Source organism: Rhinichthys klamathensis, unplaced genomic scaffold, assembly GCF_029890125.1.
Source record: "Rhinichthys klamathensis goyatoka isolate OS25496 unplaced genomic scaffold, OSU_Roscu_1.1 h1tg000272l_1, whole genome shotgun sequence".
NCBI lineage: Eukaryota > Metazoa > Chordata > Actinopteri > Cypriniformes > Leuciscidae > Rhinichthys > Rhinichthys klamathensis.
This window is the reverse complement of record NW_026606792.1, coordinates 1,552,501-1,579,974: the sequence shown is the minus strand read 5'-3', so window position 1 is coordinate 1,579,974 and position 27,474 is coordinate 1,552,501. Positions and strand designations below refer to the sequence as shown.

The 27,474-nt window shown below is 41.0% G+C and overlaps 4 non-coding genes across 4 annotated transcripts; all 4 read right to left on the bottom strand.

Annotated features, from left to right (window-relative positions):
- Nucleotides 1–21,530: 21,530 nt before the first annotated feature.
- Nucleotides 21,531–21,603, bottom strand: trnar-ccu (transfer RNA arginine (anticodon CCU)). Its single transcript has one exon. It is a non-coding gene; the product is annotated as a tRNA-Arg (tRNA).
- A 2,857-nt stretch (nucleotides 21,604–24,460) lies between these two features.
- trnar-ccu (transfer RNA arginine (anticodon CCU)) lies at nucleotides 24,461–24,533 on the bottom strand. Its single transcript has one exon. It is a non-coding gene; the product is annotated as a tRNA-Arg (tRNA).
- Nucleotides 24,534–25,160: 627 nt separating this feature from the next.
- Nucleotides 25,161–25,233, bottom strand: trnar-ccu (transfer RNA arginine (anticodon CCU)). The gene has a single exon. It is a non-coding gene; the product is annotated as a tRNA-Arg (tRNA).
- Nucleotides 25,234–25,979: 746 nt separating this feature from the next.
- trnar-ccu (transfer RNA arginine (anticodon CCU)) lies at nucleotides 25,980–26,052 on the bottom strand. Its single transcript has one exon. It is a non-coding gene; the product is annotated as a tRNA-Arg (tRNA).
- Nucleotides 26,053–27,474: the final 1,422 nt, after the last annotated feature.

Genomic DNA, 27,474 nt, shown 5'->3' with positions numbered 1-27,474 from the left:
TTTACAAGAGCACTCATGCTCTTGCGCCTGCTCGAACACAAGAGCGAGCACTCATGGTACCGGCCACACTGAGACTTTCAACACACCGGAGAAAGCATCACACAACATGCTGGAAACTCATGTAAACTCCCACTGCAACGTTACAATAATGCTCCATGCTCGTACCATGATAACGTTACATGTGGTGTTATCTAGCATAAGGCATTTCACTAACTATTCGTGTATCTTTCACAATCAGGCAGCAATGTCAACATAGATGAATGTGATAACGAAAACGGTTAGTGAACTAGACTGAACAATTTCAGTGTAACAGTAAGATCGTAGGAAGTAGCATTACTGTACTGAACGTGTCTGGAAATGTGTATTATAAACAATATGATAGTAGTGGGATGAGTGACGTTAGACAGTAGATCTAGTACATAAAATAAAAGTTACATCCTAAAGCACCTACTTTTTGTTATCCTGGAACAGTCTTTTGTATTCATTTCATGTCTCATGTATGTTGTAGTTTACCTTGCTATTTCATTATAGTTTAACATTATTTCAGCATATCTGAAAACTTGTAATTTATCGCAATAAAAATAGCGGAGGTCTCTCCATAATTCAAACGCTCTGCCGATGTTGATCCGTGTTTTCGTCCTAAGTCGATCCGATTCACGTTTGGCCTGACGAGCTTCAGCAGATCATTTTTGTTTTGTTTTGTTTTTTATATTTTTGTGGAGTTTGTGTTGGAGTGTGTGTTGTGCTGGAGGCAGGTCGTTTGTTGGTGTTATCAGACTCCATGTCGTCAACTGCAGTGCCGTCATATAGACTGCATATAAAGGAGAGAGGCTCGGGAGCGCATGCACGTCACATCCGATGGCTTTCGCAGAAAATCCGACCCAGAGACTTCACATAGAAATAGGAATATTGGCCTTCAGAGGTAATAGCAGAACCCGACAAGTGGATCATTGTAATGTGTGATTACAACCCCTTCACACACAGGCAATAAAAAAAGGATTCATTTTAGAAGAAAAGTTACATATAGCACCTTTAAATAAATAAACAGTATTATTAAATTATGGTTATTATTATTATTTTCATTAGTTAAAATGACAGTTAAATTAATGAAAACGGGTTTTTTTTGTTGAACAAATGCTTTTACTATAACAAACTTGAAACCATTTGTTTGTTTTGTTTATTAAAATTTCAATAAAACATGTCTAATCAATTAAATTCAATAATTGATAATGAATTAGATTAACAACTTATTTTTAACATTAATAATTTATTAAATTGTTTAAGAATAATATAGTCCTATGAAATGTATTTTATTCAGAAAATTAATGTTTCTTTTTATGATTTAATCCAAATATATTATCAAAAATGGTGGTAATCAAATGTAAATTTAAACTTTGTGTCCTTTTATTTTTTGGGGAAGCGCTGCAAAAACAGATTTACTAAATTAAACCATGGACAAAAAAATATATATTCCTTTAAATAATGTTTAAATAAAATGTATTATTGTTGTTATCATTATTTTGAGAAGTTCGTTCTATTCTATGCCCAGAATTTCTCCTTAGTAAAATCGAACTTTTATTTTGACAGGTTGTAGTGAAGACCCGTTTCAAAGTGTATTTGACAATGGTTTTTCTCAAATAAAATTATGAAAATGCTCATTAGGCGTTCTCTCAGAGCAGCTCTGAAAATGTTCATGTATTCATGTCCTCAAATTGTTTGTGAGACGCTGAAAACACCATGAACGTCACGCGTACTTGAGCATGTAACGTTAGTAGACAAAGCGGCGCAGCTCAGCAGAACAAATAGGTTAAATATTTACATAGCAGTATTTTTGTGCTTAAATATTCACAGACCATGTCGCGATTGGATTTATTGCACATTTCTACTTTCCATGTATTCATCCATCCATTATTTTGCGTGTTTTACGTGACATCTGCGTTATGTGAATAATTCCATTTTCATGACTGGATTCCGGGATTCCCTCTGCATCACGTAAGTCATTCGGCCTTAAGTTATAATCATCGGGACATACCTTTATCTGCAGGAGGATGGTGTCCTATGTATCCTCCTTTTGCAGCCACTTTGCGTCCACATTTTTTGCAAATTGGATATCTATCCTCGAGGACAACCACTCGTTTTTTCTACAAAGTATTTGCATACTTGCCATAATTCGCTTCATAAGAATTCGGGGGCGCTTTCAGCTCAGCTGGGTCTGCGTCACCTTTCTTGCGCGTTTGTTCTCCCCCTTCAGCCAATGCAGTAGTTTCCGGAGTGTGATTTTTTTTTTTCTCCCTTGTATTATTATTTTTTACTCAGTAACGGATATGATTTCAAATGTAGCGAAGTACAATACTTCAAACAAAACTTACTTAAGTAAAAGTAAAAGTACAGATTTTAAAAACTACTTAAAAAAGTAGAAGTACACAAAAAAACTACTCAATTACGTAACGCGAGTAAATGTAATTCGTTACTTTCCACCTCTGCTAGATATGTACTTAGTATGTAACTACAGTGTAAATACAAATTGGTACATAGTATCTACAACTGTAATATTTGTGTAACTACACATATGTAACAACCCACGGAAAGGTATGTGTAAGTACAAATGTGTAACAGGACATTGGTAACAACACTTTTTCCACTAAAGTAAGTACACATGTGTAACAGGCATTATGTAACTACATTTTGTAACAACAATATGTATTCACACAAGTTGTTCCACTTCCACACGCAGTCTTCCATACCTTAGTTACCAGTTAAGAACACACTGAAACCATGATGATTCCTATGTGTATATCATGTATTTACTATATGACCGGCAGGACTTATGTTGAGTTACAGCTAAAGTTTTCCCTTGTGGTACCAGTGTACTTACATGGTAACTCCTCAGGAACTCTGCACTTGATGTGTTAAACTGTCATAACTTACATGTATTATGCAAAACCCAAACCTCTGTGCAACTGTACTAACAGTGTACTAACATGGTAACTCCTCAGGAACTGTCCACTTAATATAAAGTGTAAAATGGTCATAACTTACTGTGTATTATGCAAAACACAAACCTCTGTGCAACTGTACTAACAGTGTACTTACATGGTAACTCCTCAGGAACTGTCCACTTAATATAAAGTGTAAAATGGTCATAACTTACTGTGTATTATGCAAAACCCAAACCTCTGTGCAACTGTACTAACAGTGTACTTACATGGTAACTCCTCAGGAACTGTCCACTTAATATAAAGTGTAAAATGGTCATAACTTACTGTGTATTATGCAAAACACAAACCTCTGTGCAACTGTACTAACAGTGTACTTACATGGTAACTCCTCAGGAACTGTCCACTTAATATAAAGTGTAAAATGGTCATAACTTACTGTGTATTATGCAAAACACAAACCTCTGTGCAACTGTACTAACAGTGTACTTACATGGTAACTCCTCAGGAACTGTCCACTTAATATAAAGTGTAAAATGGTCATAACTTACTGTGTATTATGCAAAACCCCAGACTGATCTCATGAAATGGCGTATGTATGACACGCGAATTCGTATTTCTATTTTTGGCGTGCTATCAACACGCATAATCGCTTTTCAGCGTGTTTATCAACACCGTTGACTTAACGTTATATTACTGTATATATAAATATATGACCTACCCCAACCCCGTCCCTAAACCTACCCGTCACTGGGGTTAATACCATTTATGAGTCTTCTCCTACCATCCTAGGAAAAAAATTATCGCTCCACAGAAGTAGATATACTTTTTGCTTCGTTTCGCTCGGACATTTAACGGCGTACACATACACGCGGAATCACTCGGACGTTTAACGCCGTAGACACGTAATTCCTCAAATAAAGGCCGGGGCCTTTATTTACCTGAACTGCAGATGGTAGCCGGCAGTGGCGTAGCAAGTCAGTCCCGGGCCCATATGCAAAAAAAATGTGTACGGGCCCCCCTAACCCTGCCCCCGAAGTACATTGAGATTCATTTATCAGACTGATCTCATGAAATGGCGTATATGACACGCCAATTCGTATTTCCATTTTTGGCGTGCTATCAACACGCATAATCGCTTTTCAGCGTGTTTATCAACGCCGTTGACTTAACGTTACATTACTGTATATAAATATATGACCTAACAGTTACCCCAACCCCGTCCCTAAACCTACCCGTCACTGGGGTTAATACTGTTTATGAGTCTTCCCCTACCATCCTAGGAAAAAAAATATTGCTCCACAGATGTATATGAATTTTGCTTCGTTTCGCTCGTACATTTAACAGCGTACACATACACGCGGAATCACTCGGACGTTTAACGGCGTAGACATACACGGAAAAGATGACGGTTCGTTTCGGCGTGGACACACACGCGGATAGATCAAAATGCGTATAGATAACACGCCACTTGACTTGAAAGTGGCGTAGATGTTTACGCAAAGTCATGATGTCATGTTGCATTTATAGACGTTCACTGTAGTGTATCAAGAAAATACCATACCAAACAATACCATAAAAAACACTCTACCCAACAACTTTTCACAACCAGAACGGAACAAAAACAAGTCTAAAACCAACCAAGGCTCAGCCAATGTCAATAATAAACTAATCTTGGCACCGCGGCCCAAAATGTAAAAAACATAAAACTACTTACTCATTTAGTTGCATTCTACGGGCCTTTCTTTCGGCAAATTCATCCACGAGCACGATGTCATTGGTGTTTCATTCATGGCTTTGTGCATTCTCGATGGAAATAATTGCCAGTCCCGATAGTCTGTTATAGCTTCAGTTTTGAAAATGAGGGCTCCGCTGAAGCAACAGTAGGGATGGTAAGAGAGAACTAAACCTTCTTTTTTCTCTTTAAGGCCCCACTTTTATGTTTGTATTTTTCCATCCTTTAATGTTCAATTAGCTAGCGTCTAGTAACCTCTCTCACACTGTGTTTTCTTTTTTTAATTTGACGCGGCGATGCCGTAAAAAATTACGGTACAGTTCTACGGCAGCCGCGGGGTGCAAAAAATAATAAACGCATAATAAATGCACACAAGAAATGACGAAGAAATTAGACATTATGGAGAAACAAGAAATTATTACACATGACATGCATACAAAAAATATATTTATTGTGGCTACACTTTAAAAATGAATTAACTCGTTTTAATTAAAAGTTCCCCATGGGCGGGCCCCCTATCGGCCCGGGCCCATATGCACGTGCATACCCTGCATGCCCAGACGCTACGCCACTGGTAGCCGGCTTTTATTTGAAGCAGGCTTTTATTAGAGGCAGGCCTTTATTTCTAATTCGCGATCCCCGCCCGCCCGCCAGCCAAGTTTCCATGGTGACGCGTCATGCTTAGCACGTGTTCACCACAGCCAAAAGCGCTGTATGACAGATGTAGCGCTTTTATTTCTAAATATTAACAAACTTGCTTACCATGTCATCAACTATCTTCTATTCTGACTCTCAAATCCGTGTAAGTGAGTTTGTTTTGTCGTTTAAAACCCTTAATAAATGATCTTGATCTGTAACGTGAGATGGGCACCGCAGTTCGGAGATTCCTGTTGTATTTGTTAAGTTACAGCGCGTGAATTCTTCAGTTTCTCCCGAAATACATGAAAGTAAGTGGCCGGTGAACTGGGAGAAGAATAGAGTAAACTTTATAGTTACTTACACACTGTGTATCTGATATGAATAAAACACCCCAGCTAACACACGACGTAACAGTTACGTAATTTATTCGTACTTTTTGGTCACGTCATGACTTTACTAACTGACAACGTAACTACAACGTCGCATGCTCGTAATTTCATTACCATCATATGACCAACCCACAACGTCGTCAGTACGTCCTCCTAAGGTTATAAAATAACCAACAACGTCGCAGATACGTACTCTAATCGTAATAACTCGGTAATTTTATGACTTACTGGCAACGAAACTGCAACGTCACGGGCCCGTAATTTCATTACCATCTTTAATTTATATAAAGAGTGCTTAATTCATATTCTCTTTTAATGTAATATATATATATATATATATATAATACAGATGTCTTGAAATTGCTTTACAATAAAAATAAAACCAAAATGGTATAAAAAATAATTAAAGCATAATTGTCAAGTGAATGGGTCATAGAACTACACAATGAGTTTTAAATTCATTATTTAAAATTAATGATATTTTAAATTGTTAAATGTTATAATTCTAGATGTTTATTTAAATGCTGCGTGCCTTTTGACGTGTTCTATGGTTTGGTTTCAATGGGCGTACGTGCGCGTAAACATTGAGTCGTTAGCATCTCAACCGTTTTCAGAAGAGCTAACGTTAGCTGCTAAGTTAAGTTTACGTTACAATTGAGCTCTTGTTTTACATAAGTTTGGGTTTTTAACCACATTTTTGTGTTGATTGGAAGTAAGCTAATTTATTTAATCTGAAATAATTCACTGTAACGTACTGTTAATGACGTTAATGACGTCACTTGCAAAGATTGATAATAAGTGATTTCAGGAGGGACAGGAAAAAACCTCCACAACAAAGGGGGAATTATAGTTTAATCATGATTATAATTTCATATACATTTATTGCACAATATATTACCTTAAGATTTTTTTTATATATATTCTTTATCTTTTCTGCATTTCATCTCTGCTCTAGCTTGCTTCCTTGTAATAAACCCTTTGTGTTCTATTGTAAATTCTATGAAACATTGTTGGCTCTGTGTGACACATTTTTTACTGATAAATACTGAAATTCTTTTTACTTTCAAATGCTGAATTCAGGGGGTCGACAACTTTAGACACGCAAGTTATTTTTCACAGATATCTTTCCAGTTTACTCATGGCTCATACTCCTAGCCTTTAAAATGTTTGAGTGTATATCCCCAATGCAATATCAGGGGGTAAAGATATCATTAGAGTTTTTAAAGTTATGGCTATGCTCTTGTTACCAGATGAGATATCATTTGACCCTGTGATTCTTCAGGACAAGATCTTGATGCCATCCACACTCAGTACATGACGAAGGTGAGTTTCACAATAGCTGCCACTATCACAAACCAAGAGACAGAACACAACAGGCCTTCATCCATATGAACTCACCCATACGTAGGGATGGGTACCGAAACACGGTATTAAACATTAAACGGGCCCTGGGGCCAAATTAAGGAAGACCGCAGTATCGATAAGCCCAGACGTTATCAGTTCTGCTGACGGTACTGAAAAAATTACACACACTATTTATTATAGACATTGTCTTGCAAATTCTGTGAGGATTAGGAGGGGTGTCATGCGTTTTTCAGCCTGGTTGTTTTTAATTTTTGTAAAAGTAGGGAGAGGCTGTACCTCAGACTAAGACTTATTTTACATAAGTATAATTCAATATCCGTACCTGATAAGTTAGATTTTCCTAAAAAACAAAATGCACTCCTTCAATTGTATTTTTCTTCTATTGAATTTATCCATGCTTGTAATTTGTTTATAATTTTCAATGCAGATTTACTCCTCTAAATAAATAATCTCTTGAAATTTGTTTTTATATCACAATATATATAGCAGCAGATAAACAAAATATATTTTTTAAGGTTTTCAATATTGTGCAGCCCTAATATTGAGCATTTAACCTAACCCTAATTTTTAATTGAACGTGGAATGATAATTTGTGATACCAGATGAGATGTATGTATGATAGATTTTGAACTGTACTATGTTTGTATTGCAGGTTTTCTGGGATCCGCAGCATCAAGGCATGAGATGTTAGCCTGGACTGATGTACCTGAACACCACACCGACCTCTGCTTTTGCATGGATGGCTGATTACTACCATGTTCTGTATAGGTTTTATTATAGCAAAACTGAGCACCTGTGACTGTGGAATCTGAAGGTGTAAAGTAGTCAGACATCAGTACATTTAAAGTCACAGAGAGAAAGTTTTTTGTGTTTTTTTACAGAAGTTTCAAACTTTTTTTCTCTTTCATAAAAAACACTGCAGTTGCTGCTTTTCAAATTCTTCATTGGAGGTGCACAAATACTTTTTTTTGTTTTACAAATCACAAAGTAAGAAATGTTCACATTTAAGGCGTGGCCACACGGGGTTTGAGCATATGTGACTGTGAATGAAAAGTGAACTGTGACCACATGAGAATAGCCAAACAGTATAGATGATTCACAAAATTATACACCAAGAAATATGCATAATTGGCCAAAATGTTACTGTTTATCAACAAAAATATGACCCTATGAGTTTGGTAATTTGTAGAATAGGATTTGTGCACCTGCAATGAAGAAAAAGGTGTAACTGATGTGTTGTGTTTGTGAGAGAAAGGAAAGAAAAGAGGTTTGCTATTTTCTCGAAGACTAAAAATCTACAAAATGCACTGAAACTCTGTTTTGCTTCAATAATACTAGATATAATACAGTGTCAATCTTATTAACTACTATTTATTTTGTATAAAATCATACAGTACCGGTCAAAAGTTTGGAAACGTTACTATTTTTAATATTTTTTGGAAGAAGTCTATTCTGCTTATCAAGCCTTTGCATTTATTTGACAAAAAAAAAAAACAAACAAACCAAAAAAAAAAAAACCCAGTAATATTGTGAAATATTATCATAATGTAAAACATGTGAATATATAGTAGTGTAATTTATTCCTGTGTATAATATTATATCATGTAACACTGAAGACTGGATTAATGATTATGAAAATTCAGCTTTGCATCACAGGATTAAATTATATTTTAAAGTATATTAAAATAGAAAACCATTATTTATTTATTTTTACATTACATTTATTACGTTATTTTATTTATATTCATATAAAACCTTCTTCTTTAAATGTTTATAAACCTGTTTGCACACTGTTTTTGCTGTTGTTTGTGCTTTGTTCTGTAGTAAATGAACTGAATTAACCAAATACTGAGTCTGTATCTTTCGTATGTCGTTGAAAAGTCTCCAAAATAGTTTTGGGCAAATGAGGACAAGTTAAATTAGACCACTGCTTGTCCGCCCATATTAATTAAAACTAAAATGACCAACTGGTTACCAACACACGACTGTTGATCCACGACGTTGCCACAACGTCGCAGTTACTTACTGACGACGTTACAAAGTTACGTCGTGACAACGAATCTGGGAATTTCACTTTTCCGGTTGCCACGACGTAACTGGTTACGTTGTCACGTCACGACGAAAGTTTGGTCACCAGATTACGTTGCAGTTACGTAACAGTCACGTATTTGTGTTAGCTGGGACGTCGCCAAATATATTTGAATGGATTGTTATTGCTGCTTCCATAGACACCATTGTGTATTTTACAAACTATAAATTTATTGTTTTGCTATAAATCATATCTATTTAAATGTCTGAAACCTAAAATAAACATGTGGTTAAAAACACTGAATAGTTGTGATATATGACAAGCGCTGAGCGCGTCCGTCTTTGAGTGTACACTCATTTAAAGTGCACCTATTCACACTAGTTTTTCCCCGGCCTTAATTTCCCCGGCGTTTATTTGAATACCGGTCTTTATTTGAGGAATTACGGTACACGCAAAAGATTTCGGCGTGGACATACACGCGGATAGCTGAAAATGCGTATAGATAACACGCCACTTGACTTGAAAGTTGCGTGTATGTTTACGCAAAGTCATGATGTCTGAAAACCCAAACCTCTGTGCAACTGTACTAACAGTGTACTAACATGGTAACTCCTCAGGAACTGTCCACTTAATATAAAGTGTAAAACGGTCATAACAGAGCATCTCAGCAAACCCAAACCTCTCATAGTTTTATTAACAATAGCATTAAAATATATTTTGAGCCACTAATCCTACTCATACCCCTAAACCTACCCATAACCATTCCTTAAAACTACGTAGGCTACACTTATGAAGAAAATAAAAACATAACAGACAGACAAGTAACGTTATAAATTTCACAATAATTTGTTTATTGCGAAAATGTCAAAACCGGTACCAAAAGTCGTTCACATGATGATGCGTTGCAGCCGCAGTCCTCTCTGGCAGTATTATAATAGTTGTGTATGAGGTACAGATCAGAGTATAAATTATTAATCCATGAAAATGTTAATCCGGTTTCGGTTCGCTCTGTGAAGGCGCGCGCGCTTCTCCATTTCAAATGTACTACACCGACTGAAACACGGCATGTCGCAATCTGTGACGAAGCAGGCGAGAACCAATGAGCGTTTGATATCACGGCCGTAAAACATGTCGTAAAGCTTCTTGAAGGCGCATTTTTTTAATTTGAATTCATCACCAGCGCGCCTGAGCGCGGGATTTGACGTTGGCGGTCGCTGCTGAGAAATGGAGATGAAGATCATAAAGGGCTGAATTTGGATCTGTTTCTTGCAAACAACGTATGGATTCTAAAGATTTGGATTACATCAGGCTAATACAATTTATGTTTTTTGTGAATTTATGTTGTGCTTTATTGGAGAAAACGCTTTTTGTGTCTCACGGTAAATAAATACTACAAAATGGTTAAACGATTAAACAAGGTATTTTTAAGGTTTTAAAGTGTAGGCTATTAAAGTGTATGTTTATTGTTTACAGAACACTGTAATTTACTGTAAAGGCAAATATGTCACCACAATGTCAAATAAAAAAATCTAAAATAAAGAGTAAATCTATAAAAGTGCTATGCCGTAATATCCCAGAATCTATCAAAGCATAACTATCACATTTATATTTCAGAGTTTAATATCCACTACGTAACCTTGTGTTTTGCATTACTGTGGTACACAACAATGACCCTAACAATTACACTTTATATTAAGTGGACAGTTCCTGAGGAGTTGTTAGTACACTGTTAGTACAGTTGCACAGAGGTTTGGGTTTTGCATAATACACAGTAAGTTATGACCGTTTTACACTTTATATTAAGTGGACAGTTCCTGAGGAGTTACCATGTTAGTACACTGTTAGTACAGTTGCACAGAGGTTTGGGTTTTGCATAATACACAGTAAGTTATGACCGTTTTACACTTTATATTAAGTGGACAGTTCCTGAGGAGTTACCATGTAAGTACACTGTTAGTACAGTTGCACAGAGGTTTGGGTTTTGCATAATACATGTAAGTTATGACAGTTTAACACATTGTATCACGTGCAGAGTTCCTGAGGAGTTACCATGTGTTACGTCCCTGTGGTCTCGCGTATATGTGTCTTTTGTTTCTCTTTCTCTATCACACTCTTAGGGTTGCGTCACCACTCGTCCGCTGTAGGCAGAGAGAGATGTCAATCATCATCTACGTCGTGACGTCATATTTCCTCCCGCAACCTATCAAGTTTACCACGCGAGTTTAAAAGGAAGCTGAGAGGAGCGCATGTCAGCTTGTTTCTTTCTGTCGCTCTGCTTGTCGCTTTTGTGTTTGTTATTTTCTGTTACAGACATTGTCCTGTTGTTTTTTCTTTCGGCCATGACGGCGTGTTTTGAGATTACCAAGTGTAATGTGTTCTGCCATGACGGCGTGTTCTGAGATTACCAAGTGTAATGTGTTCTGCCATGACGGCGTGTTTTGAGATTACCAAGTGTAATGTGTTCTGCCATGACGGCGTGTTCTGAGATTACCAAGTGTAATGTGTTCTGCCATGACGGCGTGTTCTGAGATTACCAAGAGTAATGTGTTCTGCCATGACGGCGTGTTTTGAGATTACCAAGAGTAATGTGTTCTGCCATGACGGCGTGTTTTGAGATTACCAAGAGTAATGTGTTCTGCCATGACGGCGTGTTCTGAGATTACCAAGAGTAATGTGTTCTGCCATGACGGCGTGTTTTGAGATTACCAAGTGTAATGTGTTCTGCCATGACGGCGTGTTCTGAGATTACCAAGTGTAATGTGTTCTGCCATGACGGCCTGTTCTGAGATTGCCAAGTGTAATGTGTTCTGCCATGACGGCGTGTTCTGAGATTACCAAGTGTAATGTGTTCTGCCATGACGGCGTGTTTTGAGATTACCAAGTGTAATGTGTTCTGCCATGACGGCGTGTTCTGAGATTACCAAGAGTAATGTGTTCTGCCATGACGGCCTGTTCTGAGATTGCCAAGTGTAATGTGTTCTGCCATGACGGCGTGTTCTGAGATTGCCAAGTGTAATGTGTTCTGCCATGACGGCGTGTTCTGAGATTACCAAGTGTAATGTGTTCTGCCATGACGGCGTGTTCTGAGATTGCCAAGTGTAATGTGTTCTGCCATGACGGCCTGTTCTGAGATTGCCAAGTGTAATGTGTTCTGCCATGACGGCGTGTTCTGAGATTGCCAAGTGTAATGTGTTCTGCCATGACGGCGTGTTCTGAGATTACCAAGTGTAATGTGTTCTGCCATGACGGCCTGTTCTGAGATTGCCAAGTGTAATGTGTTCTGCCATGACGGCGTGTTCTGAGATTGCCAAGTGTAATGTGTTCTGCCATGACGGCGTGTTCTGAGATTGCCAAGTGTAATGTGTTCTGCCATGACGGCGTGTTCTGAGATTGCCAAGTGTAATGTGTTCTGCCATGACGGCCTGTTCTGAGATTGCCAAGTGTAATGTGTTCTGCCATGACGGCGTGTTCTGAGATTGCCAAGTGTAATGTGTTCTGCCATGACGGCCTGTTCTGAGATTGCCAAGAGTAATGTGTTCTGCCATGACGGCCTGTTCTGAGATTGCCAAGTGTAATGTGTTCTGCCATGACGGCGTGTTCTGAGATTACCAAGTGTAATGTGTTCTGCCATGACGGCCTGTTCTGAGATTGCCAAGTGTAATGTGTTCTGCCATGACGGCCTGTTCTGAGATTGCCAAGTGTAATGTGTTCTGCCATGACGGCGTGTTCTGAGATTGCCAAGTGTAATGTGTTCTGCCATGACGGCGTGTTCTGAGATTGCCAAGTGTAATGTGTTCTGCCATGACGGCGTGTTCTGAGATTACCAAGTGTAATGTGTTCTGCCATGACGGCCTGTTCTGAGATTGCCAAGAGTAATGTGTTCTGCCATGACGGCCTGTTCTGAGATTGCCAAGTGTAATGTGTTCTGCCATGACGGCGTGTTCTGAGATTACCAAGTGTAATGTGTTCTGCCATGACGGCCTGTTCTGAGATTGCCAAGTGTAATGTGTTCTGCCATGACGGCCTGTTCTGAGATTGCCAAGTGTAATGTGTTCTGCCATGACGGCGTGTTCTGAGATTGCCAAGTGTAATGTGTTCTGCCATGACGGCGTGTTCTGAGATTACCAAGTGTAATGTGTTCTGCCATGACGGCCTGTTCTGAGATTGCCAAGTGTAATGTGTTCTGCCATGACGGCCTGTTCTGAGATTGCCAAGTGTAATGTGTTCTGCCATGACGGCGTGTTCTGAGATTGCCAAGTGTAATGTGTTCTGCCATGACGGCGTGTTCTGAGATTGCCAAGTGTAATGTGTTCTGCCATGACGGCGTGTTCTGAGATTGCCAAGTGTAATGTGTTCTGCCATGACGGCCTGTTCTGAGATTACCAAGTGTAATGTGTTCTGCCATGACGGCGTGTTCTGAGATTACCAAGTGTAATGTGTTCTGCCATGACGGCGTGTTCTGAGATTGCCAAGAGTAATGTGTTCTGCCATGATGGCGTGTTTTCCAGTTACCAAGAGAAATTCGGACAGGTAATATGTCACGTGACGTACACAGCAACACTTAGCAAACTCGATGTATACAAACACCAGGTAAGGAAGTGAACGCCACCCTTGGATGTTTTGTTATTAGTTAGAGCAGTTAGAGATGGCGCTTTGCGCTGAAGAATTGTGTCTTTTGTTTTCTTTTTGTTATTAGTTAGTTGAGAGGTTGGGATTAGTTAAACTGAGTTTGTTTTGTTCTTTTCTTTAATTTGGCTTCACCATCTACGTCCTTATTCTCTTGGGTTATTTATTTATTTGATATCTCTCTGTCTGTTTATTTTGTTTAGCATTCTTTGTGTCCAACACAAATATTATTATTGTTATTCATCTTTTTGCTTTAATATTTCACTTATGTACAATAAATTGTACTTTATTTTCACAGTACCTCGTTACGTTTTGTCTTTTGCCATCTTAATCACACCACCTTCTGATCACTACCTCAATGTTGCCCCTTTATTGACTTTGTCTAAGGGTGCGTAACACCATGTAAGTACACTGGTACCACAAGGGAAAACTTTAGCTGTAATTCAACATAAGTCCTGCCGGTCATATAGTAAATACATGGTATACACATATGAATCATCATGGTTTCAGTGTGTTCTTAACTGGTAACTACAGTATGGAAGACTGCGTGTGGAAGTGGAACAACTTGTGTGAATACATATTGTTGTTACAAAATGTAGTTACATAATGCCTGTTACACATGTGTACTTACTGTAGTGGAAAAAGTGTTGTTACTAATGTCCTGTTACACATTTGTACTTACACATACCTTTCCGTGGGTTGTTACATATGTGTAGTTACACAAATATTACAGTTGTAGATACTATGTACCAATGTGTATTTACACTGTAGTTACATACTAAGTACATATCTAGTAACCATGTAAGTTCACAGGTATTAGGGCCACTTAATATAAAGTGGGACCCTCTTCGGTCATCAATTAGAACAGGTGAAAAATGCAGAGGGTTTTAGCACACCGCTGAGGCAACTTTTCTTCAAGTAGGAAGAGAGCATGTACATAAGTAAAGCTGTCTTAGCAGAGGATGGTTTCGATCCATCGACCTCTGGGTTATGGGCCCAGCACGCTTCCGCTGCGCCACTCTGCTCGCCATAGAAGAACACCCATTCACAGGTGTTTTCAAAAGGACTTGCGTTTAGGCACACATGAAGTGCACACGAAGTGCCTCTGTCATAAATGAGATCAGGTGAAAACAACAAAGGGTTTTAGCACAGAGATGTGACAGCTTTTCTTCAAGTAGGTACAGAGTATGTTTATAAGTAAAGCTGTCTTAGCAGAGTATGGTTTCGATCCATCGACCTCTGGGTTTTGGGTAGTGATGGGCAGATCGAGGCTTCGTGAAGCAATGAAACAGTTGAACCAAATGGGGCATATTGTTTCGAGGCTTCGAATCAATCCGACACCCGTCTCCACTGTGACACCTAGTGGTCACTCGCAGGTGTTGATCTGAAACAACCTTGACGAGCCATTAAATTTTTTTATTTTTTTATTATTGTATTTTTCTAATATGTGAATCTTGTAACCTATAGGCTCCTCACTGTGCATAATGTTATTTTGGTCCTGCAAAATGAACATTAATAAAAGAAATCAAGCCACAATGTCTCACTTTTTTAGAGATTTTTATTCAAAAATATGAATTTCTCTGCTGTGGAAGGACTTAGCCTACTTCTTTTTTTACAGATAATTTCTCCAGCCTTTGAAAAAATCCTCTCACAAGGGACATTTGTTGCTGCTGGCATGCAAAGATATTTTTTAGCTAGGACATACAAATGAGGAAAGATTACTGCTCTCTCTTTCCAGTAAGTTAGTGGATCATGAGTTCTGGGCAAATCTATCTATTAATCTATCTGTCTATATTTATATCTATGCATCTATTAATGTGTCACTATATGTAGGCTATACTCTGTCTGTCTCTAGCCTATCAGTCAATGTGTTGTGTAAATTTAAATGTAGGCTAAGCCTAAATAGCCTATAACTAATCAAATCGCAATATATCACCAAAATCCGCTGTGCTGTTCTATTACCCCTTTTCCACCAACGCATTTTGAGAGCCGGTTCGGAGCCGGTGCCTGCGCGCGAACCAGTTCTTTGTGTTTCGACAGGCAAAGAACCGGTTCTCGGCCAGGAAAACTGGTTCCAAAGCGGCACCAACTCTTTGCTGGACTAGAACCGTTCTTTTACCACGTCATGCTTACGTCGGGGGCTGGGGGCGGGTTTAGATAACATATTTTCTGACATAATATAGAATCGCAAAGCCAGGAAAAACATTTGCAGAAACACGATGTAGTCCGCCATTGTAATTGTTATGCTTGAAGTTGGCGCAAGCGTTTCTAGTTTATTTTTTTTATTGAACACGTTATGTAAGCAAAGGAGAAAACAGTCACAATATAGAACAAATAAATGGAAAGAAAAAAAGACACAAGACAGGAGTACATAACTAATCAGAAAAGATTACATATCAAAGGAAAACATTAAAAGACTTACATATTTCAATTGTTTTTAAAGCCTTCTTGGTTCACGAGTTAGAGATAATCCCAAAGTAATGTTGTACTTGCAAGCGTTTCTAGCTAAGATGTATGGCGACGTACACAGTGACGTAACGACGTCGTTCGCTGGGCGCTCTAGTCAGTGGAAAAACAAACAGGTTCTGAGAAGGTTCGCAAGTTGAACCAACTCCGAACCAACTTTGAACCAGCACCAGTTCCGAACCAGTTCATTTTTGGTGGAAAAGGGGTATATATGAACATTCTGCATTTATTTGATATAAAAGTTGTAGTAAAGTGACCCCTTCTGTTCAAAGTTGGGTATTGCATATAATATTGTTAAAGTCCTTATATTATGACATCACAAATGTGAGCCCAGCAGCAAAGAAGAGCATGCGGTCATGGCTACTATTGCTCCTTTATTTAAGTTGTTTTGAAGGCACTTTCGGTATGTAGATGTTGCTACATTATAATTCCTATGCTTATTTAATTGTTATATCTTATATCTCAGATGTAAATGTAGTTTTCTTTGTTTCGTGAATTGCACAATCTGTTTCCAATATAGTGGATGCTAACTATATGCAATGTAAAAGCCTTTGTTGTGCTTATGTGAACATGTAATTGACTGTACATTTAGAATTCTGTATTTTGTATTTTTACAGTTTTACGTTATTCCTTGGGCAACAGTAAACCTTGGAAACAACCCCTGTGTCTGTTGTCTTTGGGAGGCGTTATCTGACTGCATACTCAAGCAAGGCGTTTGAGATAAAGGGCAGAACAGTAAAACGAAAACTCTTCGGTGACCAACTTCTAGTTTCTAACTCCACGGCGGGGAGCAAGCTAGCCCATAAGGTGATATTCCTCCTACAATGTCTAAGGCAAGCTTCAAGTCTGGATCACGGAGGCAAGCATCTAATGTATCATGTTCGTCACGGCGCTCACGAGGCTCATCGGCCGTAACCACAGCTGCCGCAATGGCTAGAGCAGAGGCTGAAGCGGCTAAAGCAGAAATAGCGTTTGCAAAGAAAGAAAGTGAACTTAAAATACAACAAGCACAGCTTGAGGCATCACTAGAGACTTTAAGGCTGCAAAAAAAGGCTGCAGCCATACAAGCGAAGGCAGAGGCTTTAGAAACAGCTGCAGAGCAAGAAAGTAGAGGGAATGAGAGTGTAATAGACCTACCTATAGAGGATACAGCAGAACGCACACAGGCTTATTTATCGGAACAAGCGGATAGTGCCGTAGATTCACAAATGCCAGTGCTGGATGGGCCGTTTTACGATAATGGAGGCATAAATGTTTCAGAAGTGCAAAAACCACAGACTACGGAATCCTACTTGCAACAGGAGGGCCAGCGTGGTTTTTATGCCATACCTCCCAAGTCTCAGCCTGTCGATGCAGAGTGTGTGCAGTACCCTACCATTTCGCAATCCAAGGATGTACAGTTTACACTCCGGGCTCAGCATGAGGCGTACTTCAGGTCACCTCGAGATGTTTATCACCCACGATCTACACCATTTCCAGGCAGTGAGGAAAGGAGCGGAGACAGAAGGGTGCCGCTCGACTATTATCAGACTCAGTCAGCTACACCTTTACAAGCTGGACAGTATCAAGGTAATCTATATGCAAATAATCAAATGTCTGATGTCGTCAAGTTTATCGCAAGACGTGAATTAGTGTCTACCGGCCTTACGCAGTTTAATGATCATCCAGAGACTTTTAGAGCATGGAGGGCATCCTTCATAAATGCCACTAAAGACCTTAACCTCTCACCTAGCGAGGAGATGGACTTGCTAGTAAAATGGCTGGGGCGTGAGTCAGCTGAGCATGCAAAACGGATAAGAGCTGTGCACATTAACCATCCGTTACAAGGGCTCCATCTTATTTGGGACAGACTTTATGAGACATATGGGTCGCCGGAAATGGTAGAAAGTGCTCTATTCTCTAAACTGGAGAGCTTCCCCAAAATAGCCAACAGAGACAGTCACAGACTGCGCGAGCTGGGAGATTTGCTCATGGAAATCCAGGCAGCTAAGCAGGATGGCGATCTAATGGGTCTTTCCTATCTAGACACACCACGGGGAGTAAATCCGATAATTCAGAAATTGCCATTCAGCTTACAAGAGAAGTGGCTCACGGTGGGATCTAAGTACAAAGAGGACTGCAGAGTTTCCTTTCCTCCCTTTAAGTTCTTAGTAGACTTTGTGTGTCAGCAAGCTAAAATGCGCAATGATCCAAGTTTCTTTCTCACAGCTGTACAGGAAGAAACTCACAAACCAAACTGACAGTTAAACAAACCTGTTTTTCCCAGAGCTGTCATCACACACAAGACACATGTCTCCTCCGAGAATTCATCAGCTGCCAGTGAATTAAAAAATAGAGTAAATCCAGCAAAACAGTGCTTTCTACACAATAAGCCTCACCCTCTGTCCAGATGTAGAGGATTCAGGATGAAACCTATGGAAGAGAGAAAGTCATTGCTCAAACAACAAGGCATATGCTTTAAATGTTGCAGCTCCATATTCCACATGGCAAAGGACTGTGACCAGGATGTTAAGTGTTCAGAATGTGGCAGCATTACCCACATGGCAGCGCTACATCCAGGCCCAGCACCATGGATGAAAGAACCACAATTCCTGACATCGGAGGATCACAAAGTAAGCGAGGACGTACCTGTGGAATCTGAGGTTTCCTCAGCTTGTACAGAGGTATGTGGAGACAGTCAACTTCCACGCTCATGCTCCAAGGTATGTCTCGTGAAAATTTTTCCTGAAGGCCACCCTGAAAAGGCAGTCAAAACATATGTGATACTAGATGATCAAAGCAACAGATCGCTCGCAAGATCAGAATTCTTCGATCTGTTTGGCATTACAGAGTGTAACGTAGCCTACACTCTCAAAACATGCGCAGGCACAGTCGAAACAGAAGGCAGGCTAGCACGAGGCTTTCAAGTGGAATCCTTTGATGGAAGCTTAGTCTTACCTTTACCAGTGCTACTTGAGTGTAACGAAATCCCAGACAATCGCTCTGAAATCCCCACTCCAGAAGTAGTTAGTAACCACAGGCACCTAAAATATCTTGCAAGGTACATTCCAGAGCCCGATCATGATGTTCCCATTCTTCTCCTGTTAGGCAGAGATATGATCAGAGTCCACAAAGCTCATAAGCAAGTGAATGGGCCACCAAATGCTCCTTTTGCGCAAAAGTTGGACTTCGGGTGGGTAATCATTGGAGACATGTGCCTCGGGAAAGTTCATAAACCGACTTTCATCCAAACTTATCACACCAACATTATGGAGAACGGTCAGTCTACATACTTTCACCCATGTCCTAATAACTACACTGTGAAGGATAGATCCCAAAGCGACTCACTTACCAAGTCCCTTATGAAGGAGCGGACTCAAAGACTAGCAGAATGGGATGTATTTCAGAGAACAAAAGATGGCGTAAACAGTACCTTTCAACCCTACAGCATCGACGGAAATGGCAACACCAACAGCCCAACGTTTCCAAAGGATGTATAGTTCTACTCAAGGACTGTCAGTCAAAACGGAACGATTGGCCCCTGGGCATCATAACGGAAACTTACCCCAGCCAAGACGGGCGAGTTCGAAAAGTACAAGTAAAAATCATTGGGAAAGATGGACCCAAACTGTTTCTGAGACCTATTAATGAGATAGTACTCCTCCTCCATGAAGATTCGGAATAGACTGTTCAGGTTTAAAATCAAGTAAGAAGGTTTGGTATTCCCCGAATACCAGACGGGGAGTGTGCTGTTCTATATGAACATTCTGCATTTATTTGATATAAAAGTTGTAGTAAAGTGACCCCTTCTGTTCAAAGTTGGGTATTGCATATAATATTGTTAAAGTCCTTATATTATGACATCACAAATGTGAGCCCAGCAGCAAAGAAGAGCATGCGGTCATGGCTACTATTGCTCCTTTATTTAAGTTGTTTTGAAGGCACTTTCGGTATGTAGATGTTGCTACATTATAATTCCTATGCTTATTTAATTGTTATATCTTATATCTCAGATGTAAATGTAGTTTTCTTTGTTTCGTGAATTGCACAATCTGTTTCCGATATAGTGGATGCTAACTATATGCAATGTAAAAGCCTTTGTTGTGCTTATGTGAACATGTAATTGACTGTACATTTAGAATTCTGTATTTTGTATTTTTACAGCTTTACGTTATTCCTTGGGCAACAGTAAACCTTGGAAACAACCCCTGTGTCTGTTGTCTTTGGGAGGCGTTATCTGACTGCATACTCAAGCAAGGCGTTTGAGATAAAGGGCAGAACATCCGCTATCTCAAAATCAAACTCCTCTCACAAAAACCCACGAGGTCAATATGCGTTGATTTCACTTTTATACAGATGTGCGATTGTGTGGTCTGTTTCCGTCCGTGTCAATCAAACGCTGATTCGGCAGATCACACCTGCTGAAACACTTAGTGAAACATTTCGAGGCTTCGTTTGGCCATAGTCACGTGACATGGGTGTTTTGAATCACGCTTCGGATCAGTGTTTCGAAACATCTGCGCTTCGGGATCTCGCAAAGCTTCGGAACGACTGTTTCGCGGCAGCCATCCCTAGTTATGGGCCCAGCACGCTTCCGCTGCGCCAATCTGCTCCGGACAACAGACTTGCCATACCCTACTGTTTTTAAAATGACATGCGTTAAGGCACACTTGAAGTGCTCTTCTGTCATCAATTAGAACAGGTGAAAAATGCAGAAGATTTTAGCACACCGCAGAGGCAACTTTTCTTCAAGTAGGAACAGAGCATGTATTTAAGTAAAGAAGGTTTAGCAGAGGATGGTTTCGATCCATCGAACTCTGGGTTATGGGCCCAGCACGCTTCCGCTGCGCCACTCTGCTCGCCGTAGAAGAACTCCCATCCACAGGTTTTTTCAAAAGGACTTGCTTTTAGGCACACATGAAGTGCCTCTGTCATAAATGAGATCAGGTGAAAACAACAAAGGGTTTTAGCACAGAGATGTGACAGCTTTTCTTCAAGTAGGAACACAGTATGTTTATAAGTAAAGCTGTCTTAGCAGAGGATGGTTTCGATCCATCGACCTCTGGGTTATGGGCCAAGCACGCTTCCGCTGCGCCACTCTGCTCGCTGTTGAAGAACTCCCATTCACAGGTGTTTTCAAAAGGACTTGCTTTTAGGCACACATGAAGTGCACACGAAGTGCCTCTGTCAGAAATGAGATCAGGTGAAAACAACAAAGGGTTTTAGCACAGAGATGTGACAGCTTTTCTTCAAGTAGGTACAGAGAATGTTTATAAGTAAAGCTGTCTTAGCAGAGGATGGTTTCGATCCATCGACCTCTGGGTTATGGGCCCAGCACGCTTCCGCTGCGCCACTCTGCTGTAAACCACCCCAGATGGGACTCGAACCCACAATCCCTGGCTTAGGAGGCCAGTGCCTTATCCATTAGGCCACTGGGGCTGTTAAAAACCTGTGCTCATGTGCCCACATTACTTTGGCAACAACAACAGCATTGGCATTTAAACAAGGCCAGCACACAAAGTAATCCGGATGAACGACTACTTCAATAGGCCACTGGGGCATGAATCGCTTGCCCTACTAATTGTCAATCTCATTCAGGTGGCTTAGTCAATGAGGCGTTTTCAAAAGGGCATACACACACAAACACACAGATTTTCTGAATGAACAAGCGAGATGTGGAAGTTGCTCTTTATTGGGATAAAACATGGACATAAGTGAAGATGCCTTAGCAGAGGATGGTTTCGATCCATCGACCTCTGGGTTAGATCAGGTGAAAACAAGAAAGGGTTTTAGCACAGAGATGTGACAGCTTTTCTTCAAGTAGGAACAGAGTATGTTTATAAGTAAAGCTGTCTTAGCAGAGGATGGTTTCGATCCATCGACCTCTGGGTTATGGGCCCAGCACGCTTCCGCTGCGCCACTCTGCTCTCCATAGAAGAACACCCATTCACAGGTCTTTTCAAAAGGACTTGCGTTTAGGCACACATCAAGTGCACACGAAGTGCCTCTGTCATAAATGAGATCAGGTGAAAACAACAAAGGGTTTTAGCACAGAGATGTGACAGCTTTTCTTCAAGTAGGAACAGAGTATGTTTATAAGTAAAGCTGTCTTAGCAGAGGATGGTTTCGATCCATCGACCTCTGGGTTATGGGCCCAGCACGCTTCCGCTGCGCCACTCTGCTCGCTGTCGAAGAACTCCCATTCACAGGTGTTTTCAAAAGGACTTGCGTTTAGGCACACATGAAGTGCACACGAAGTGCCTCTGTCATAAATGAGATCAGGTGAAAACAACAAAGGGTTTTAGCACAGAGATGTGACAGCTTTTCTTCAAGTAGGAACAGAGTATGTTTATAAGTAAAGCTGTCTTAGCAGAGAATGGTTTCGATCCATCGACCTCTGGGTTATGGGCCCAGCACGCTTCCGCTGCGCCACTCTGCTTGCTGTCAAAGAACTCCCATTCACAGGTGTTTTCAAAAGGACTTGCATTTAGGCACACATGAAGTGCACACGAAGTGCCTCTGTCATAAATGAGATCAGGTGAAAACAAGAAAGGGTTTTAGCACAGAGATGTGACAGCTTTTCTTCAAGTAGGAACAGAGTATGTTTATAAGTAAAGCTGTCTTAGCAGAGGATGGTTTCGATCCATCGACCTCTGGGTTATGGGCCCAGCACGCTTCCCCTGCGCCACTCTGCTCGCCTAAAAAGAACTCCCATTCACAGGTGTTTTCAAAAGGACTTGCATTTAGGCACACATGAAGTGCACACGAAGTGCCTCTGTCATAAATGAGATCAGGTGAAAACAACAAAGGGTTTTAGCACAGAGATGTGACAGCTTTTCTTCAAGTAGGAACAGAGTATGTTTATAAGTAAAGCTGTCTTAGCAGAGAATGGTTTCGATCCATCGACCTCTGGGTTATGGGCCCAGCACGCTTCCCCTGCGCCACTCTGCTCGCCTAAAAAGAACTCCCATTCACAGGTGTTTTCAAAAGGACTTGCATTTAGGCACACATGAAGTGCACACGAAGTGCCTCTGTCATAAATGAGATCAGGTGAAAACAACAAAGGGTTTTAGCACAGAGATGTGACAGCTTTTCTTCAAGTAGGTACAGAGAATGTTTATAAGTAAAGCTGTCTTAGCAGAGGATGGTTTCGATCCATCGACCTCTGGGTTATGGGCCCAGCACGCTTCCGCTGCGCCACTCTGCTGAAAACCACCCCAGATGGGACTCTAACCCACAATCCCTGGCTTAGGAGGCCAGTGCCTTATCCATTAGGCCACTGGGCCTGTTAAAAACCTGTGCTCATGTGCCCACATTACTTTGGCTTCAGTGACAACAACAGCATTGGTATTTAAACAAGGCCAGCACACAAAGTAATCCGGATGAACGACTACTTCAATAGGCCACTGGGGCATGAATCGCTTGCCCTACTAATTGTCAATCTCATTCAGGTGGCTTAGTCAATGAGGCGTTTTTAAAAGGGCATACACACACAAACACACAGATTTTCTGAATGAACAAGCGAGATGTGGAAGTTGCTCTTTATTGGGATAAAACATGGACATAAGTGAAGATGCCTTAGCAGAGGATGGTTTTGATCCATCGACCTCTGGGTTAGATCAGGTGAAAACAAGAAAGGGTTTTAGCACAGAGATGTGACAGCTTTTCTTCAAGTAGGAACAGAGTATGTTTATAAGTAAAGCTGTCTTAGCAGAGGATGGTTTCGATCCATCGACCTCTGGGTTATTGGCCCAGCACGCTTCCCCTGCGCCACTCTGCTCGCCTAAAAAGAACTCCCATTCACAGGTGTTTTCAAAAGGACTTGCATTTAGGCACACATGAAGTGCACACGAAGTGCCTCTGTCATAATTGAGATCAGGTGAAAACAACAAAGGGTTTTAGCACAGAGATGTGACAGCTTTTCTTCAAGTAGGTACAGAGAATGTTTATAAGTAAAGCTGTCTTAGCAGAGGATGGTTTCGATCCATTGACCGCTGGGTTATGGGCCCAGCACGCTTCCGCTGCGCCACTCTGCTCGCCATAGAAGAACTCCCATTCACAGATGTTTTTAAAAGGACTTGCGTTTAGGCACACATGAAGTGCACACGAAGTGCCTCTGTCATAAATGAGATCAGGTGAAAACAACAAAGGGTTTTAGCACAGAGATGTGACAGCTTTTCTTCAAGTAGGTACTGAGAATGTTTATAAGTATCCTTATTAGGAGAGGATAGTTTTGATCCATCGACTTCTGGGTTATGGACCAAGCACGCTTCCGCTTCGCCACTTTGCTGTAAAGCACCTCAGATGGGACTCGAACCCACAATCCCTGGCTTAGGAGGCCAGTGCCTTATCCATTAGGCCACTGGGGCTGTTAAAAACCTGTGCTCATGTGCCCACATTACTTTGGCTTCAGTGACAACAACAGCATTGGCATTTAAACAAGGCCAGCACACAAAGTAATCCGGATGAACGACTACTTCAATAGGCCACTGGGGCATGAATCGCTTGCCCTACTAATTGTCAATCTCATTCAGGTGGCTTAGTCAATGAGGTGTTTTTAAAAGGGCATACACACACAAACACACAGATTTTCTGAATGAACAAGCGAGATGTGGAAGTTGCTCTTTATTGGGATAAAACATGGACATAAGTGAAGATGCCTTAGCAGAGGATGGTTTCGATCCATCGACCTCTGGGTTATGGGCCCAGCACGCTTCCGCTGCGCCACTCTGCTCGCCATAGAAGAACACCCATTCACAGGTGTTTTCAAAAGGACTTGCGTTTAGGCACACATGAAGTGCACACGAAGTGCCTCTGTCATAAATGAGATCAGGTGAAAACAACAAAGGGTTTTAGCACAGAGATGTGACAGCTTTTCTTCAAGTAGGTACAGAGAATGTTTATAAGTAAAGCTGTCTTAGCAGAGGATGGTTTCAATCCATCGACCTCTGGGTTATGGGCCCAGCACGCTTCCGCTGCGCCACTCTGCTGTAAACCACCCCAGATGGGACTCTAACCCACAATCCCTGGCTTAGGAGGCCAGTGCCTTATCCATTAGGCCACTGGGGCTGTTAAAAACCTGTGCTCATGTGCCCACATTACTTTGGCTTCAGTGACAACAACAGCATTGGTATTTAAACAAGGCCAGCACACAAAGTAATCCGGATGAACGACTACTTCAATAGGCCACTGGGGCATGAATCGCTTGCCCTACTAATTGTCAATCTCATTCAGGTGGCTTAGTCAATGAGGCGTTTTTAAAAGGGCATACACACACAAACACACAGATTTTCTGAATGAACAAGCGAGATGTGGAAGTTGCTCTTTATTGGGATAAAACATGGACATAAGTGAAGATGCCTTAGCAGAGGATGGTTTCGATCCATCGACCTCTGGGTTAGATCAGGTGAAAACAAGAAAGGGTCTTAGCACAGAGATGTGACAGCTTTTCTTCAAGTAGGAACAGAGTATGTTTATAAGTAAAGCTGTCTTAGCAGAGGATGGTTTTGATCCATCGACCTCTGGGTTATGGGCCCAGCACGCTTCCGCTGCGCCACTCTGCTCGCCGTAGAAGAACTCCCATTCACAGGTGTTTTCAAAAGGACTTGCGTTTAGGCACACATGAAGTGCACACGAAGTGCCTCTGTCATAAATGAGATCAGGTGAAAACAACAAAGGGTTTTAGCACAGAGATGTGACAGCTTTTCTTCAAGTAGGTACAGAGAATGTTTATAAGTAAAGCTGTCTTAGCAGAGGATGGTTTTGATCCATCGACCTCTGGGTTATGGGCCCAGCACGCTTCCGCTGCTGAAAACCACCCCAGATGGGACTCTAACCCACAATCCCTGGCTTAGGAGGCCAGTGCCTTATCCATTAGGCCACTGGGGCTGTTAAAAACCTGTGCTCATGTGCCCACATTACTTTGGCTTCAGTGACAACAACAGCATTGGTATTTAAACAAGGCCAGCACACAAAGTAATCCGGATGAACGACTACTTCAATAGGCCACTGGGGCATGAATCGCTTGCCCTACTAACTGTCAATCTCATTCAGGTGGCTTAGTCAATGAGGCGTTTTTAAAAGGGCATACACACACAAACACACAGATTTTCTGAATGAACAAGCGAGATGTGGAAGTTGCTCTTTATTGGGATAAAACATGGACATAAGTGAAGATGCCTTAGCAGAGGATGGTTTCGATCCATCGACCTCTGGGTTAGATCAGGTGAAAACAAGAAAGGGTTTTAGCACAGAGATGTGACAGCTTTTCTTCAAGTAGGAACAGAGTATGTTTATAAGTAAAGCTGTCTTACCAGAGGATGGTTTCGATCCATCGACCTCTGGGTTATGGGCCCAGCACGCTTCCGCTGATCCACTCTGCTCGCCGTAGAAGAACTCCCATTCACAGGTGTTTTCAAAAGGACTTGCATTTAGGCACACATGAAGTGCACACGAAGTGCCTCTGTCAGAATTGAGATCAGGTGAAAACAACAAAGGGTTTTAGCACAGAGATGTGACAGCTTTTCTTCAAGTAGGTACAGAGAATGTTTATAAGTAAAGCTGTCTTAGCAGAGGATGGTTTCGATCCATTGACCTCTGGGTTATGGGCCCAGCACGCTTCCGCTGCGCCACTCTGCTCGCCATAGAAGAACTCCCATTCACAGATGTTTTCAAAAGGACTTGTGTTTAGGCACACATGAAGTGCACACGAAGTGCCTCTGTCATAAATGAGATCAGGTGAAAACAACAAAGGGTTTTAGCACAGAGATGTGACAGCTTTTCTTCAAGTAGGTACAGAGAATGTTTATAAGTAAGGCTGTCTTAGCAGAGGATGGTTTCGATCCATCGACCTCTGGGTTATGGGCCCAGCACGCTTCCGCTGCGCCACTCTGCTGAAAACCACCCCAGATGGAACTCTAACCCACAATCCCTGGCTTAGGAGGCCAGTGCCTTATCCATTAGGCAATTGGGGCTGTTAAAAACCTGTGCTCATGTGCCCACATTACTTTGGCTTCAGTGACAACAACAGCATTGGTATTTAAACAAGGCCAGCACACAAAGTAATCCGGATGAACGACTACTTCAATAGGCCACTGGGGCATGAATCGCTTGCCCTACTAATTGTCAATCTCATTCAGGTGGCTTAGTCAATGAGGCGTTTTTAAAAGGGCATACACACACAAACACACAGATTTTCTGAATGAACAAGCGAGATGTGGAAGTTGCTCTTTATTGGGATAAAACATGGACATAAGTGAAGATGCCTTAGCAGAGGATGGTTTCGATCCATCGACCTCTGGGTTAGATCAG